Source organism: Panthera onca, chromosome F2 (assembly GCF_046562875.1).
Source record: "Panthera onca isolate mPanOnc1 chromosome F2, mPanOnc1 haplotype 2, whole genome shotgun sequence".
In the NCBI taxonomy this organism is placed as follows: Eukaryota; Metazoa; Chordata; class Mammalia; order Carnivora; family Felidae; genus Panthera; species Panthera onca.
This window is the reverse complement of record NC_138356.1, coordinates 73,997,817-74,016,571: the sequence shown is the minus strand read 5'-3', so window position 1 is coordinate 74,016,571 and position 18,755 is coordinate 73,997,817. Positions and strand designations below refer to the sequence as shown.

At 49.2% G+C, this 18,755-nt stretch overlaps 1 protein-coding gene across 1 annotated transcript in view; it reads left to right on the top strand.

Annotated features, from left to right (window-relative positions):
• The window catches only part of KCNQ3 (potassium voltage-gated channel subfamily Q member 3), a 310,000-nt gene that overhangs the window by 110,103 nt on the left and 181,142 nt on the right, over positions 1–18,755 (top strand). The gene's annotated exons all lie outside the window — the stretch shown is intronic.

Here is an 18,755-nt window from a genome sequence, read left to right as displayed (position 1 = left end):
TCTTAAATCGTGCTCTTTTGCCTTAATCTCCCTCTTTTTTTTTTGCTTCATTATTCTCTATAAGTTTGTCCTCCATGTCGCTGATTCTCTGTTCTGCCTCATCCATCCTTGTCGCTGCTGCATCCATCCATGACTGCATCTCAGTGATAGCATTTTTAATTTCATTCTGGCTATGTTTTACTTCTTTTAGCTCTGCATAAAGGGATTCTAATCTATTTTTGACTCCAGCTAGTATTCTTATTATCATGATTCTAAATTCTAGTTCAGACATCTTGCTTGTATCTATGTTGGTTAAAACCCTGGTGTTGTTTCTTCATGCTCTTTATTTTGGGGTGAATTCCTTCGTTTCGTCATTTTGAAGGGAGAAAAGGAATTAATGAGGTAGAAAAATTAAAATTAAAAAATATTAAAATTAAAAAATATTAAAATTAAAAAATATTAAAATTAAAAGACACACACACAAAAATCGAATAAGTGATGCTAGATTCTAGGTGTGTTTTGGTCTGGGTGTTGAAGTGCTTTGACAGATTGGAGGGAAAAAAAGGAGGGCAAAGAAAAAAAAAAGGAAATCGTTTGAGAATTTGAAAAAATGAATACACTGAAGTAGACTAAAATGAGATGATGGGAATAAAATAGAATTTGAAAAAATATACACAAAAGTAAAGAATATAGTAGAAAAATTAAAGGAAAATATTTTTAATAAAAATTAAAAATAAATGTGAATTTTTTTCTGTATTCAAGAAAAAGAAAAGAAACGAGAGAAAAAAGATTAAAAAAAGGAAAAAAGAAATCGTTTGAAATTTTGAAAACATGAATACACTGTAGACTAAAATAAAATGATGGAAGTAAAATAGAATTTGAAAAAATGTACATAAAAGCAAAAATACAGTAAAAAAATTAAAGAAAAATATTTTTAATAGAAATTGAAAGTAAAAATGAAGTTTTTCTCTTTCTGCATTCAAGAAAAAGAAAAGAAACTAAAAAGAGGAAAAAAGAAAAAAAAAGAGATCGTTTGAAAATTTGAAAAGGTGAATACACTGAAGTGTAGACTAAAATAAAATGATGGAAGTAAAATAGAATTTGAAAAAATTTACACAAAAGTAAAAAATACAGTAATAAAAATTAAAGAAAAATATTTTTAATAAAAATTGAAAATAAAAATAATTTTTTTCTCTTTCTGTATTCAAGAAAAAGTAGTGTACAAGAGAAGAAGAAAGAAAATTGAATAGATGGACCTGCTAACAGATTGAAATAGGACTGAAATTACTTCGTTTTCCCCTAGAAGTCAGTCTATGTAGGGCTTTATCATCCTTAAATTAAGCCGTTGGTGAGATTTCTGTTCCTGAAGAGCGAGGTTGGCCCAGTTGGGCGGGGCTCAGTGTAACGGCTCCGCTCTCCACTAGATGGCGCTGCTAGCCTCCTGGGGTGGCGTGCTGTGGGGCTCGTGGGTGCGCCTGCGCCTGCGCGGGAGCGGTGAAAAATGGCGCCACCCAGCCACCCAGTGTGTTCTCCCGGGTCAGCAACTGCGCACCGGTCCTCCGTCTTCAGGTCTCGTCCACTCCCCTCTCCGTGACCAGGCCCCGGGCAGTACCTCTCTCCCGAGTTTTGTCTCGGACGCGGCTGTTTTCCCCGGCCCCTTACTTCCGAAGGACTGCGGCTTTGACCCACTCCGCCCCTCTGCGGGAGGGTCTCACCGAGCAGTGGCCGAATGAGCAATGGACGAATGCCGGCTGCACCCGGGAACGCCCGTTGGACCCTGTTGTTGCCGGTGCCCCGAGACTGCGGCCAGGTGCCAGCCCGTCCCAGAAAATGTTCACGAGACAGTGTGGAAGCAGCGTCTCCGGGATGAGGGAAAATCACAACACACGTCTGGCACCGGGCTTCACCCTTGACGGCCTTGTTCCAGCACCAGCGAAGGTGGCCTCCTTCCGGGGTCTGCCGGGACCGGGTGGCTTCCACAGTCTCCACCAAATGTCCTTCCAGCAGTGGAACCGCTTTTCCCCGTGTGGCCCGAGACCCTCCCGGACCCCACTCTGCTCCTGGGGATTCGCCCTTCCCACCAGAGCACCGCCAGGTAGGGAGCTGCGGGGTTGCAGCCTTTGCGCTCCCCTCGTTTACAGTCTTAATGGGATTTAAACCCTCTCCTTTCTCCTTTCTCCCTTTTTAGTTTAGTCCCTGCAGCGGTTTCCAATTTTCCTCTTTCTCTCCAGCTGCTTTTGGGCAGCGTGCTTTTCCTGTGTTCTCCCCCCCTCCAGTCTCCATCCTCTCTCTGTTTGCAAAAGTACTTCCCTTCCTGCACCTTCCCGCTCCCCAAGTTCACTTCTCCGCGCCCTGTACCTGCTGAATTCTGTGGTTCAGGTTGTCCAGATTGTTGTGTTAACCCTCCAGTCGGTTTTCTAGGTGTGTGGGATGGTTTAGTGTTGGTCTGGCTGTATTTCATGGAGGCAAGACATGCAAAAAGCTTCCATGCTGTTCTTCCATCTTGGCTCCTCCCCCCTGCCTCATAGGATTGTAAGAATTAAATGATTTTACACACGTGATGCATCTACAGTGCCTGATGCAGAGTAGCTATGCCATCAATGTTAAGCCCTCTTTACCTAAAAAGGAACCCAACAGAAAATAGGCTTCACGTTTATTCATTAATGTGTTCAGTACAGTCTTTATGCTTGGCTCTGATGTAAAACAAGAACAATTATAAAATGAATGAGTGGCGAAAACAAACAAATGATAAAAAATGAAACACAAAACAGAATCAGTAGCAGGACTGATAGAACAGCATTTACCACCTTCTCACTGATATTCTCTCCCCATGTTGAAATAGACATTGTCATTATGTTGCTATTCTTTATCGCCAGATAAAGGTGGAGAATGGGCAATAGCTATTTCCTAGCTATGTGATTTTGACCATGTTAAACTCCAGATCTTAGTTTTTTTTTATAAAATAAGGCAAAAAAAAAAAAAAATAACAGTATGCACTCTATGGTGGAATAATCTCTACCAAAAAGTACCTAGGCAATTATCAGTGTTCGCTATTCTATGGTTATTATTATTTGGAGTAGTTGTGTAGTAGTTTAGCCATGAGCTCATGCTGACCTTGGCATGCCATTCATCCATCTGCCCATTTGTCCGTCCATCCATCCATCCATCCATCCATTTATTTATTTATTTTTTTTTTTAAAATTTTTTTTTTCAACGGTTTTTATTTATTTTTGGGACAGAGAGAGACAGAGCATGAACGGGGGAGGGGCAGAGAGAGAGGGAGACACAGAATCGGAAACAGGCTCCAGGCTCCGAGCCGTCAGCCCAGAGCCCGACGCGGGGCTCGAACTCACGGACCGCGAGATCGTGACCTGGCTGAAGTCGGACGCTTCACCGACTGCGCCACCCAGGCGCCCCCATCCATCCATTTATTGAACCCATTTGTTAAGTATGTATCAAATACCTACTGTGTACCAGGTTTGTGTGAGGTCCCACACACAATGAGAAGTCAAACACTCCTGTATCTACTCTTCTGGAATTTGCAGTCAAGAGCACTGATAGTCCTCCAGCCTGGGGTCTCACCACCTTATTTCCTGAGCCCTCCCAGCATAATCAACAAGGCAGGCTCCCTCAATGATGGAGAAGTTTTTCATGGTAAAGAGGCATATTCAACGGAGAAGCCTTAGGGAATCCATTGTAGCTCCGTAATATGAAGTCATCAACCCAGAGCTATCTGTTATATAGGTGCGTCGCCAACACTTAGATACCGATATTGGGGTGTTTTTTTTCTTTTCCTCCTAAAGTAATTTCCTCCTTAAATGTTTTCAAATTACATCTGCTCCAGTATTGCCTTGCGCAATGTTAACCACATCCTGTGTCTAATCTGTATTCCACCTGCCCTGAAATGTTTTAATTCAATTTTTGCATTATGTCCGATGTGATGAATTAGAGCCAGAGAATCATTGACTAAGTGTCAGGAAAGATGGATCGAGGAGTTGAAACTAATGGCATTTGGGGACGATATTTTTCCGCAAATATCAGAGTCACAAATGAAGAGGTGAATTATGTTACAACCAAGAGCAGTACACAAACTTCAATGATACGCGCGGACTTTTTACAAGAGAGTGAATCGCATCTGAGTTTAGATTCTTTGAGAGATTCCGGTTTGAAATATAAGGTCAGCTAGGGATAAAGAGTGGAATCACCAGTCCCTGGCACTCAGAAAGTACAAAGGGTGGAAGAAAGGAGGGCTGGAAGAAGAGGGAACCAGGAGGGTTTGGAGGATGAGACATGGAACGTGGTGTGGAAGGAACAGTAGTGAATGAAAGACACACTCTGCAGCCTTTCGCTGGGGCTGCTGCTGTTGGCCCCGGGCTAAGTCTTCAGGCTAACAGAAGCCACTCAGGGTCGATGTGACAGAGCTGTCACCATCAGAAGGTCACCCTGGGTCAACACCTTCCGAGATGTGGATTTTTAGGAACACGTTGATGAGCCCTCCTTGACATGATGCATTCCAAATGCTCTTGGGTCTTTTTTTATGTGAATGTATATCTATATCAAACCACATCCTGTACACACACACACACACACACACACACACACACACACACACACAACATGGCCTGGTAACATTGTCCAGAGTATGCTCCAAAGGATACCAAACAACTGTGGAAATAAAGTTTCAATAGCAACATAGTTTGGGAAGTGCTTATCCACCAAATGGAGTCATACTACACATGAGCTCCTTAAAGGCTCTGAGAAGTCCAGCACCGTCTAGCCTTTCCCAGAACCATTTGCCACGTGGCACCCTTCTGTGTTTGAGGATTTTATCCACCAATATCCTTCCGAATTAATGTTCCACTTAATACTCTTGGAGGGATTTGAATCAACACATCTCGTTAGCTCTGCCAGTGGCCAGGTTTTGCTGAAGGAAGGGCTTCCTTCTGAATCTGGCTTCTGACCCCGTGCTCTGCTTTTGTCTGACTTATTCATAGTATTTACTTACTGAGAGCACCTTCCCTTCACTGTTCAAATCATTGCCGGATGGGATTCCCTACCTCTTGTCCCCCCCACCCCCGACGCTAGCCTCAAAACCCAGACCGACTGTGTGCGTCCCGACCGTGCTTCCAGACTCCTCACTGCTAAGTCTCATTAACGTGGTCATAAACCCTGGCCTCCTCTTGTCTTTTCTCAGCTCATTACATCTGCTCTCGTGTGGGCTGTGAATATGAAGACCATGGGCCCTTCAAGCCCGCTTGCCTTTGCACTTGCTGAACGTCTTGTCACGCTCTCCCTTCTTCGCCTGACCAATCCCATAGCCCCTTCATAGGTTCTCACATGTCCTACTTCCAGGCATCAGGGGACCTCAGGGATTGTGCCGTCCAGCAGTGCCTTTGAGACTGCCTCAGAAGCGAGCATCATCCACCCTCGGGGGTGCATTTGCCTCATCGTGTCATCATCTCCTTTGTTTGTGTCCCCCAGCTGAGCTGGACTTCTCAAGGGCAGACTTTGGCTGTTCCTCTCTGTTTCCACTGTTCCTTTATTCCTTTCTGTTTTCACTGGAGCTGAGAGGTGCTCAGTAGACGTTTACAAATGACTTGGCAAAGTGGAGTTTTAACAGGTCCTTAAAGCGTGCTTTGAATTTGACTCAGGGGTAAGGATTAAAGGGTGTCCGTGGGTAGAGATGTGGCATTCTTAACAAATAACAGATCCTGCATTTGGAACCTTCTGGTAGACCTAATTTAAGACATAGGAGGATTTTGTTATACGTCTCTCTTTGGAGAGACGTTTTGAGGGCTTTAAAAAAATTATGCTTATTTTTCTAGTATGGAATTAGTAGCAGTCTCTTTTGAAATATTGGAAAACAAATAATTGATAAACGATTGATAAGGAAAAATTCACCCAAGCCACACACGAAAGATAAAACACTAATACTTTTTAGAGGGCTTCTTTTGGTTTCTCTTTGTTCAACTTTTCATCAGAGAATTCAAAATCCTACTCATTTCATGAAGTATCTTACAACGTCCTTAATGTGGCCGACATCCTACTCATTTCATTTACATAAAACAGAAGTGTTTTACAACATTCTTACTTAATGTGGCCGACATTATTTTGTTCACATACTTTTAATTGCATAATATTTCTCCCCTTGGATTTTGTTTAAGGGGGTTATTGTGTTCCATTATTATGTCATTATAAGTAAGACTCAAAGACTTTATTGGACCTATATCTCTGACTGGGTTTTAAACATGTAGGTGGGCAGTTTGCAAGCCTAAATGCACTTTGCCTGGATTAATTTACAAGATGTAATTACTGGTGTACTCGCTTTAATCAATTGAGAATTCTGTTTTACCGCCTTCACGACTTGTTTTATGGGTGTGCAAGGAAGTTCACTTCATTTTCATTTCTTTCGGTTACTATTAATATTGACCATTTTAGGTATTTGTCATGTCTTCAGGTCTCTTTTTTTAGGCATCAGAGAGATTTCCCACAAAAAGAAGTTCCACAGGCTGATGAACAGAGTTGCTATTCTAAACAGTTAAAACAACCGTGATCCGGGTGTCAGCAGCCTGAAGAATTCAGAGGATAAAAAATAGTGTTTTTTTTAAAAGGTCAATACATAAAAGCCATGTTGGAAATAAAAAAACCTTTGCCTGGGAGCTATCACGAGGCACGGACATCGGTGGGGAGTGTTGTTCAGGGAATCTGGGGGTGAGGGGCTGGGGAGGTTAGTCCAGAACAAATCCCACATGAAGCCAAGAGGTCTGCTTTGGGCCAGGTGTTCCCGGCGCAGTTCCATTCGTGACCAAAGTGCTTATCTTCAGAGTGGCCCCTCGAGAGCGGCGGGAGAGTCCAGCGTCCCAGCTTCTGGGCCGTGTGTCCCAGAGCAGTGCGTTCATTGCTCAGTACTTCTGTGAAACGGGCTACCTGGCTGGGGATGAGGACCAAAGACTAAAGCAGTAGGCGGCCTCTAACCACGAATGGCACACTGGTTGTTTCCTCACTTGGTTTCAGAACAGGCTTGCTCTGTTTCTTGAGCCCTCCGTTGGTGAAGAGTCCCCCGCAATGGCCCCAGATTCCTCTGACGGTCCTGGAGTCACCGTAATGCCTTGCGTTTTTAGAGGACTTTGCAGGTTGCGAAACACGTTCGTGTCTGTTATTTTCCTCGGTCCCCACACTAACTTGTGAGGAAGGTGTCCATCATCATATCTTTTAATTCTTATTCTTGCATTTTCTAGCCAGGCGGCCTTGGGAACGGCAACAGCTCTCTGGGGCCTCAGTTCCTACTCGTTAATCCTGGCTGGTGCCCTCAGCACCCAGATTCAACACTCCTCTCCTGTGACACCACCTCCAACCCCCCAGACAGGCTGGGTCCCTCCATGGTCTTTTTATCCTTATGACACCAGCATCATGTCTTTTCCATTGTTTTCTAGCACAGCGGTTAATACGCACTTGATGAAAGAATTTGTGCTAGACAGAGATACCCAGCTGAGGATCGAATGGGCTGGTGTGTGCGAAAGGGCGTTGGAGGTGTCCACTCATTGTTGACTGAATGCATGTGAATTCCTTCTCTCTGCCCTTGGGATTACAGGATTGGGCAAGACTTTACTGTTCTGTCATCAAATTTCTTAACCAAGGGCACCTGGGTGGCTCAGGCGGTTAAGCATCAGACTTTGGCTCAGGCCATGATCTCGCGGTTCATGAGTCCAAGCCCCGCGTCGGGCTCTGTGCCGACAGCTCAGGGCCTGGAGCCTGCTTCGGATTCTGTGTCTCCCGCTCTCTGCCCCTCCGCTGCTTACACTCTATGTCTCTCTCTCTCTCTCTCTAAAAAATAAATCAACATTAAAAAAATTTTTTTTTAAATGTCACATCCAGTGCAAAAACCCTCCCACAGTCACTGGATTAATCAGTAATCCTGTTTCTCCCAAGGAGGCTGCTGTTGTGTAAGAGGTCTTGAGGTAGGGAATGTAGACTTCTCCACCCTGGAGAGCACAACCATGAAGGGACCTCCAACACAAGAGAAACAACAAAAATTGTCTTCTTCCAATTTTCCCGATGATAGCTCCTTTCCATAGACCATAAATACATCTAAGATAGTCAGGGTATAAATGAGAAAACACGGAGGCAAGCCTTTGGGGTCTGGCATCACAGGGCCTGGACACAGCTCTTATAGGCTGTCAGGTATTAGGTTGGGTGATATTAATGCCTGTTGTCCAAACTGTCTTGGGTCAAGTAAGGCCTGGTAAGCCAACCATTGGCTGCGATTTGGGGAACTTGCATTGGGTGCTAAGTGAGGGGGTGGAATGAAAACCAGAGAGATAAGGGAAATCAGGAGAGTACACTCTGGGGGTGTCTGGGTGGCTCAATCAGTTAAGCGTCCGACTTCGGCTCAGGTCATGATCTCACGGTTTGTGAGTCTGAGCCCCGCGTAGGGTTGTCTGTTGTCAGCGCAGAGCCCCCTTCAGATCCTCTGTCTCCTTCGCTGTCCCTCTCCTGCTTGGGCTCTCCCTCTGTCTCTCAAAAAAAAAAAAAAGAAAAAAAAAAAAAAAAAAAGAAAGGAGAGGAGAGGAAAGGACACTCTGGACTCAAGCCCATAAGAAGAGCCAAGCAGAAGCCCGATAGAAGCATCAGCTGAAGGGCCTGGGCAGCGAGGCTGAATCCAGGTTGCCCTTCTTCCCCACCTTCTTTTCTGGCACAATCCCTTTTATAAATGACCGCTGTGTGCCCAGCACTGTCCTGGACCCCAGGGACACCAAACAAGCTTCATGACCTTCACAGTTCTAGAGAGTGAGACAAAGAGTGAAGGGGAGAATAAAGGCATAAGCCAGGGAAGATGAAAATAAATTGAGGTGATGCCCCAGGGAGGCAGGAGGTGAGGGAGCAGGAGGGGTGGGTGTCGGGAGAGCCTGGTCTGCAGGGCAGAGGTACCAGTGCCTGAGGGCCGCCCTTGGCGCTGTCTGAGTGGAAGGCCTCGGCCAGCAGTCCAGAGGGATACGATCGGGGCCGACCCCTCTTTCAAAGACGGTTCTTTTCTGTGAGGTGCAAAGTGCGATCCTTCACGCGTTCTGCCAGCGGTTCCTGAGCGCCTACTATGTGCCGGGGACTGTTCCAGTGATCGGCAGAAGTGATGAACAGAACAAGGTCTCAGCCCTCACAGAGCTGTCATCCTGGCTGGAGGAGACACACAATCAGCAGGGAGACCCAGTGTCGTAGGTCAGGTGGGCATGATGGGCATGAAGCAGAAGAAAATGGGATGGGGGACAGAGTGAAGGAGGTGGGGCACAAGGGAGGGAGCTGCAGAGAAATCTAGGCCGCGGGGTTGCTTGGCTAATTCCAGGAACGGCAAGGGAGCCAGCATGTGCCGGTGGGAGGGGGGACAGGAGACAACACCACAAGCTCTAAGAGATGAGAACTTCGCTGGCCACAGCAAAGGGCTTCGTCATGTGGCTGGTATCCCAGTCAGGGGCCCTAGAATCTTAAGAACTGAGGCCGTGTTAGGCAGTAATAACCGGGAGAATCTAGAACGGAAGTTAAGGGTAGATGGTGTCAGAAAGACAGAGCTGTCCAGATTTGGGCCCGAGAAACTAAATTCGTATCAGATCCAAGGGGCTAGTGCAGGCCCAGGAGAGTAGATGGGAGTCAGAAGCTGGGTAAACACAGGAAGAGGGAGTAGGAGGGAAGCAGGAGAAAGTTCTGGGAGGGTTGGCAGAGATTGGGCCTGGGCTTCCTATGAATGCGATCCTAGTCACCTGCCTGGTGGGCACCTTGACTTAGGCTTGCCAAAGGAGAGCCTTTAAATGACCATCAGGGTGCTTTGGAAACTCCCATTGAATCATTTGTTATGTCGGTGGCATCATCACTAATTTCTCTAGTGATCACTAACATGATCAGGAAGCACTACTCAACTCTCTCACCTGTCACACGGGGGTAGCTGGATTTGTCTCAAGGTCTTTTTCCAGAGTATGTGCTCAGATTCAATTGGTTTCTCTCTTCTTGATGCAGAAATCCAGCATTCCACTGCCCACGGACCTCTAACCCGCTAGCTTTTGTCCAAAGACCCTGGTGTCCGAGGTGCACGGTGAAGCCGCGTAGCGAAGGTGTCGCCGCTGGCTTGACCCAAGCAGAGGAGGCCGAGAGAACGATACACCCCTTCCCCAGAGCTCCCAGCAGGACGGAGCCCGGAAGGGCTCCCGGAATATGAGCCCATCCGAGATGCAGACAATGAATGGTGCTCTAAGCCAGAAGCAGTTCCAACAATTAGAAAGTATTCGGTTAGAAAGGAACAGGTTGCCTAGCAGGATAAACTTGACCTGAATCACAGATGAGACATTTTTCCCTCTTAGGCTTAAACCAACGAGCGAGAGGTTTCCTGCTCTTTTAAATGGTGGGTAACGTGGTTGAGGGCCCACTACGGTCCAACTGGCATGTTATGTGATGCTTTCTCATTCTACTTGACCCTCACAATTATAGTGTGCTGTTCCCAACTGACAGATGGAGAAATGGGGGCATGGAAAGGCCAAGTACGGGACCAAGGTCAAAGAGGTGGCAAGCATCAGGGCAGTTAGTGCAGAGAATTTGTTGATGAGCACACGGAAGGCAGAATTACAGCGACAGACAGGGATGGCCCCAACCCGTTGTTCTCCATCCTCTGTGAGCTGCTGGTGTGTGTGTGTTTTCTATGGAACCGTGAACTGCCAGTCTGGACCATCAGGGAGACTTTGGGGGCTCACAGACCCCCTTTAAAATGTTTTGAAAGCACTGAGTCCTTGTCCAGGAAAGGCGTGCATTCACACAAATTAGCATTTATCTCTGGGGTTCATACTCACCCACAAGCACATCCCTGGACATAAAATGAACATTCTCGAACCTGTCCGGTTCCCATATTGCAATTCCACATCGATGTTGTTAACCTCTGGCGGGGTTCCTCCATGCTTTCTGAACACCTCCACGTCATGGTTGCAAGCTCACTGCCTCCTCACCTCTGGATAGCTCCGTCAGAACATTTCCCCCCGAATCAAATAAATAAGTCTGTCACGTTCTGTTTGGTCCGAAGTTGATGGTGCTGGTGGAATTCTTGAGCTAGAAGGAACCAGACGTCTCTAGGCTGACCGTGCCCAGGGTGCCTTCTTGATGTTCTCCTTCCTCCAGACGCTCTTGGGTTTTACAGGAAAAGCCTTCTGTGGCTGAACGAGTCTGGACACGGCCTCCTGAGACAGAGCTGGCCAGGATCCCCAGCAGAGCCACGGCGACTCCCAAAAGGGGGTCCGAGGAGGGGGCATCTCCCAAACCAAGTAGGCCTCAGCATGTGTTCTTTGGAGGCATCTTGAAGGTCTCGTGCTTCTCAGAAAACACTTGAGTCAACCCTGATTCAGCCCAGGCCCCTCCCTCGTTGTAAGTGGAGGAAACGGAGTCTGGAGGCCCTGAAGCTGGTTTACGAGAGTCATCCTCTCCTCCTGCCAGAGTCACCGTCTGTCTCCTCCATGCCGGGTCCCACTCGGGGGATAAGACCTGGCCTCTGAGCTCAAGAGGCTCATTTTTTGTGTGGCAACATGGACGGACGAATGATCACTGGACTCCACAGACACAGCCATGAAGAAGCGGATTCCATGGGGGGAGTGACGTTTCAGGTGGGCGTGGGGATGGGCGGAGTTTGGATGAAATGAACATAAAGGGCCTTCCAGACAGAGGGACTTGGGGCCAGACCACAGACACCTTTAAGGAAGGGCCGTGCGTGTGGAAGCCCAGTACGAACTCCGCAAGCCATTTTGCGACATCGGCTGGGTGTCCTACGGTGTAACTCGATTCTGACACTGTCCACCTGCAGACAGCCTCAGATCTCCCAGGTTAAGGACCCGGTCCCACCACACTGTCCCCGCTTCAGGTGCCAGATGCAAATCCAGGTTGTCACCTGTGCCTCTGACCTACCGCCTATAACTCAGAGTTCCCAAATGCCCTCTTCAGATTCGATTCATTTGCTAGAACTCAGGAACACAATTTATTTACTAGATTATTAGTTTATTATAAAAGGACATAATTCAGGAATAGCCAGCTGGAAGAGGTGCTTAAGGCAAGTCTCTAGGGGTCCCAAGTGCAGGAGCTCCTGTCCCCGCGGGTCTGGAGTGCGTGACCCGCTCAGCAGGCAGATGCGTTCAGTAACAGGAAGGCTCGTCAGATCTTGTTCAAGAGTTTTTGTACAGCTTCATCTGTGGCGCACCCTCCCTTCCCCTCCCAGAGGTCAGTGGAATGGCTGTAAGTTCCAGCCCTCTATCACTTGGTCCTTCTGGTGACCAGCCCTCTGCTGAGGGTACCTGGCCCCGCCCAAGATGCCTCATTGGCACAGACTCAGAATGAATGACAAAAGACCCTCCTGTCACTTAGGAATTTGCAAGAGTTTGAGGAGCCTTGTGCCAGGAACTGGGATAAAGACAAAATATGTTAATGCTACAGCAGTGCCAGGAGAGGCAGGTGACTCACCTTGCAAGAGGAGCTTGTCGCTGGAGAAGGAGCAGCCAGGGCTGAGATGAATCAGGGGGTGGGGGTGGGGTGCCTCACGAAGGGCTTCAAATGCAGCACTCCGGGGGCCCGGCTGGCCCTGGAGCCATGAGAGTGTGGAGCAGGCAGACTGTCTTACCAGGATCAGAGGGGCAACGGGCCTGAGACCAGCGTGAGGCGGGGCCATGAGTTTGGGGCACTACAGACTCCACAGAGGGCAGGTGAGAGGCTTGACTTGGGGAGTTTGGGGCCGCAGCTGCCTCTAGTGATCGATGTCCCTCTCCCCCGTCTCCTTTCAGCGGTGGCTGCCCCGGGGCAGCTCTGTGTGAGCTCACGCTTGCAGACTGACCTTGCACGGCCTGCGTGCATGCAAGCTTAGTCCACGGTGCAGGGCAGTGAACGATCCTGGCGTCCACTCAACCACTGGGGGGAGAGGAGACGTGGGCCAGTGTTCCAGCCTCCTGCCCTTCCCGCGGATCCTTCTGGGAGACTCTGTGGGAGCTTCTTAGGTGGTGCTGGGGGAATGGACCCGCCGTTCTCCGCAGCACAGGCCCACGCTGGCTTTCCTCTCTGCCTCCCTCTCCCCACTCGCTCCCTCACTCTAGCTTCCTGGACTCACCTCCCCAGAGAACCGCCCACCCCAGGCCCTTTTCTCAGGCTTTCCTTTGGGGGAAACCCAAACTGAGACAGGGACATAAAAGGAAGTGGGTGTTGTTTTTGTTTTAAGTCAAGTGAATCTCATGCCAGATGGCCTGACTGGGTGAGTAACGCGGTATTCTCTGGCTCACTCAAAAAAAGATGATTTTCAAGATGTTCGCAGTACTCCCTGGGTAAGTGACTCAACTTCCAGAATCCCAGGGCCTTTTATTACTATTATCATAAAAAATCTGTTTTGGATCTACTTCATTTTCTCCTATGCCACAGGGCTGTAGAGCCTCCCACCTGACACATATTTAAAAAGCTATCTAATCTAATCCCAATCTCGTACTTAAATTGCCTCTGTATCATTTCTGTTAGGGACCCACTTCCCTTGTTTCTCTCCTTGTGATGGGGGAGCTCACTACCTTGCAGACCCTACCCCTTCCCAGGCAATCACTCAACAAGTCAACCTCAACGGATATTTAGTGAGCATCTGCTAAGAGCTCGGTGTGGGGGTTTTTGAAAGCGTTCATCCCGGCTTTCTTTCCTCCCAGTTGTAAAGCATGTGGGAAATAGCGCAGAAGTCCGATGGGGCCACGTCTCAGCTTTGTTGCTGATAAGGATTCATCAGGAAATGGGGCTCTGTCCTGAGCCAAAAAAGCTTCCTAACAGACCATGGGACAATGGTCCGTTAACAAAAATACAGACCATGGGACATCCCTAAGGGGGAGAGGCAGGTCTGCAGAATGGACGTACATCCGGCCAACTCTGTGGAGGACTGGGGTCTAGCTGGTGGCTCTCGTGTACTGGGGAGCCAGGTCCCCAAAGTAGGAAGGTATCCATGGGTGGCCTCTGAAGCATCGTGCCTACGTTGTAGAGAAGTGGGCACCAAAGACCTGGCAGCCTGCCACCGTCTCCTGGGGGAGTGCTGGCCTCCCCTGGGACCAGAATGGGACTGTAAAGAAAGAGGTGACAGATGTCCTGCCATTCCCACCCCAGTCCCAGCGATTAGATGCGTTAGATGAAGGGACAGACTCCCTCTGACACTTGCCCCAGTGCACAGCCTGGGGAAGTCAGAGGGCAGTGCGAGAAGTTTGAGAAACATGACTGTGACAGTGATGTTGAGCCCGGGGTGCTGGGGCCTTGGAGATCATTTCAGCCAGCCGTTCTCCTCCGGGGTCAGTTCTGCTCCCCCCAGGGGACACTTGGCAATGTCTGAAGACACTCGTGATTGTCACAATGGGAGAGAAGTGCTACTGGCATCCAGGGAGTAAAGGCCAGGATGCTGCCAGATATCCCACAACACGAAGGGACAGCCCCCGCCACAAGGACTTAGCAGAGCCTGAATGTCAGCACTGCTGAGGTCACCACGCCCTGGTTGAACCCAGCCGTCTGTTTCCACGCACCAGATCTGGAAACAGGCCCTGACATGTGACAAGACAGCCCGAGGCCGCACGGTGGGCCAGGGGAGGAGCAGGGCCAGAATCAGAGTGGCCCTGCCTCCCAAACCAGGGCTCCCCCTGACTGCCACGCCACCTCCAGAGAAAACAGTGCCCAGGAGATGTGTGCTCAGGGGAGGAGGAAAGGACAAACCTAGGAGCCCAAAGCTAGACCATCTGGTGCCACGCACATCTGGCTGGGTGCTCCCCAGTCCCTAGGATGACAGTACCGGTGAGGAGGGGCGGTGCAGGAAAGTGTGCTCAGGGCGGGAGCTTCCGTCTGAGGGAGGTTAGGGGGCCGGTGAGGCGGCTCTGTGCCCCTGCCGTCCAGGGCGGCCTTGCGTGAGCAGCGACAATAGCTGTTCTGGGCGTCAGCACACTTAGGAGTAGGTGGGGAGAGTGTGTGTGTGTGTGTGTGTGTGTGTGTGTGTGTGTGTGCATTACCATGGCAGTGGTTAAGACACAGGTTCCGGAGTCAGACTGGGAAGGAATCCTGATTCCCCCCACTTGCTTCCGACTCAAACATAAATAAACCACTTCGCCTCTCTTTGCCTCAGTTTACCTATCTACAAAAACGAGGAGAGTGAGTCCCTTCTTCACATGGCTGTGGTGAGGCTTAAAGGGGGCAATGGCCAGAAAGTGCTTAGGGACACACGAACTCTCAGTAACCACTGGGACTCACCACCTCACTTGTCCTGAAAAGCACAGCATTTGGGGCCGAAGGGACTTCGGGGGCACCCCAGCTCTCTCTGTTTACAAGGGATGAGGCTGTGGTTCAGAACGCAGGGCTCACCGTCTCACGATAGCCCGGGACAAGGCCTCCTGCCCCAACCCAGAAGTCTTCCCAGAACATTTATCTTGGAGAAACTTGGCTTTGAAGGGACACTTACATTCCCCCCCGCTGTGGTGCCAACCTGATGGCTGGGGTGAGTGGCCTGAGAACAGAAGGCATGTCTTCTGCTGCTTTTTGACTAGCAGGGAACATTTACGGGGCCTCCACTCAGTGCCTGGCACTGTGCTCAGAGTCTCATAAAATCCCCCATCACTCCTGTGATGGTCTCCCTCTTACACATGAGGAAACAGAGGCTCAGAGGGGAAGTGTGATTGCCTGAGTTATCACCTACGTAAGGGGCTGCGCTGACATTTGAAGTTGGTCTACCCTCACAGCCCTGCTTACCTGACTTCCTGGAGCCCAGGCGATGCCTGCCTTTTGCCGTTCCGGTTTTCCGAGCCCAGAGGACCATCTGAGAGTCTGTGCCGTCTTTGGTTTACGAAGGCAAATTGAGAACCCAGATAGTTAAGGGGATTTGGCTCAAACATTTCTGGGGGTGAATGTGCCCCAGAAGTTCAGCGAGCCTGGACTCCCTGTTTGCAGGTGGCAGAACCCTCACCTGCACTAGTTCAAGTTCAGAGGGAAAGATCTTGGCTCGAGTCGACAGACCACGTGGTAGTCAGGCTTGGTTAAAACCAGACACGCTCAGAACCTGTCGGTCTTCTCTCTCACACCGCTTCTCTCTGGATGCCAGCTTTCTTTTCTCAGACCCGCTTTCCCACAAGAGTGGAATTGTCATTGCTGCCAGTTCAAAACTCACCTTCTAATTGCTTTGGGTTCTTCCTCTTCAACTCATTTGGAAATTCCAGGGAAAGGTTCTGATTGGCAGGCTCGTGGTCACATGTCAATCCCTGAGCCAATCGCTGTGGTAGAGAGGCGGGACTTTATGATTGCCCCTCCCACCACAGGGCGGGACCTTCCCGCCTGGACAAGTAAGTCGGGAGGGGTGTGGCCAGCATGACCGGGGTGACAGGAGTTCCCCAAGCAAGCCGGTGGTGGCGCCTGGTGGTGCGAGGCCCTGGGGCTCTGGCGGGCATCTCGGTCGCTGCTAGAAAAAGGAGCGCGCTCTTACTGGATGTGTGAGCCTTGCTCACCACAGGTAACAAATAGCCTCGAGATCTTTTTATAGCAATAATTTATGCTCACTGAACCCGCAGCTCTGCGGTAAGGTAAAGGGAGGCATTCTACATCCCGACCTCAATCTGGTTTCTAGAGGGGCTTTGTGACATTTCCACAAATAGACCAGTTCTTGATTAAGTAGCCTAAAGAACAGGCACATTGTCTCTTCACCTAGAGCTCCATGCTGTTGCTGCCCTGAGGACTGTTTGAGAACTGACACTCTTGCTGACTGTCCTCCAGGGTGGTGCCCCGGGGACAGCGCTGATACCCCAGGCAGGCTGCAGGGCTGCTGAAGCCCTGCACCCAGCCCTCCCCACGTCAGAGGCTGTTTGCTGGGAAGTGGAAAGAGCAGTGGCGACCAAGGGGTGCTGGGGGAGCCCGATCCACTCTGCAAGCCCTGCCATAAGGGAAAGAAACGAGCTTAAGGAGGAGTTCAGCCCCCGGGAGAGGAGAGATGGGACCTGGAAGGCAGGATGTCCCTCCGTGCAGAGCAAGACCAGGCTGCCTTCTCAAAGAAGGTAGGAATATCTCTAAAGAAAGAATTTGCCTACCAGAAGTGGGGTTGACCCACCACGGAAGTCTGGCCATGGAGAGTCAGAGGAGCAGAGAGGGAAGCGTCCCCTGAGCGTTGTCCAAGGGAGAGGCGGCACTGGCCCAGGAGCACGACCTGTCCGGTTTTAGTGGCTGCATATCCTTGTGGTGGAAGGTGGAAATGTCAGGCTGGCCAGAAGCTCAGCGCCAGGAAATACTCAAATATGTAATTAATGCCACATGTTTCGTTTCCTGTCTCACCCAGACAGCTTCTGGTTTGCAGCTGGCCTGCAGGGAGAGACCGCCCTGAGCCAAGGAACTAACTTCTAGTATCCTTGGCAGTTGTTCTTGCTGTGCAGTGATTACTTGGCATGCTGGTTTATACATCAATCTTTTTGAATTGTGTTAATGTGAGTCTGCCTATGATAGGGGGAGACCCTGAAAATGGCAAAGACACTAATGCTAAGTTCCATCCTGTAAGGGTACGTGGCAGCCAGCTGCCTCTCGTATAAGTATCCATCCCTCTTAGCTTTCCTTCGGATTTCTACAGTGGCGATCCTGTGAGTGTTCAGCAAAAGTTGGGCACCAGGAGAAAAATCAAACAAGCTCCTACATCTGCCATAACGTACACAATTCAAGCCCCCTCTTTTTTTTTTAAGCCCCCTCTTATCTGCAGGGCATGAAAAGACAATATCGTCACAGTCCCCAAGGAGCTAAGTAGACAGATAAGGAACACACACATGTAACCACAAGGCAGCGAAAACCTCCGCCTGTAGCCATTTTAGAGCTTACGCTGTTCTTTCTTGCCTGTGATCTCACCCTTTTGCTATTACAAATCCAAAGTCTGTGAAGGCAGGTAGTGCTAACTCAAATTACAGATGATGCAATGACACAGAAAGGTTGACCAGATCTGCCCAAGAGCCGATTTGGACACACGTTTGCCCAGCTCCCCAGTTTTGGCCCTTTCTATGTGCCAATAGCTGCCCCGAGTTGTCGATCAATTTTTTTTTTTTCTGGTAGTCCTTCTGCCTGCAAAACCTCTCCCTCTCCTCCGTCCCCCTCCCCACCTTCCCTTCTTCCTGCCCCTGCATCCTCCCAGGGAGTCTCCCAGTCAGAATCCTACTGCCAACCCTTCTATAAATCCAAACCGTTTATCCGGGAATTTATCGGGCATCGTGCTAAGTGTGGAACTAGAGGGTCAGGACAGTGAGGAATAGGCACAGATTCCCCAAACCTCCCCAAAGAGAGAAAATAATCCTTAACTGTAGGAACCATGATGGAGCTGTCAAAAACTCATGAAACCAGCTATGAAGTCATGACACATGAGTCACCGAGTATTTCTGCCCTAACAGGTGACAATAGCATAATCTCCATCAAAAGGAAAAATAAAATCAAAGAGAAAAAAAAAAAAACAAAAAAAAAACCCACAGAGGAGCGCCCTTGACATAAAGAACAGTTGTTGTCGTCACTTGCTGGCGCCATCTTGTGGTTAGAGCTGGTATTCCCAGAGCTAAGTAGCAACACCGCGCTCCCTGTGCCTTGCTTCCCCCAAGCACCAAGGTGCCCTTGTGTCCAGGGCAGCATCCGACTTAATCACAGTGACTTTCCTATGTCAGTCTTGCTCTGCTTTCCTTAAGTTGCCATGACTTTTCAGCCTCAGCACTCTTGATATTCCCAGCCTGAGGATTCTTTGTTATGGGGTCAGTCCTGCGCATCGTGAGGTA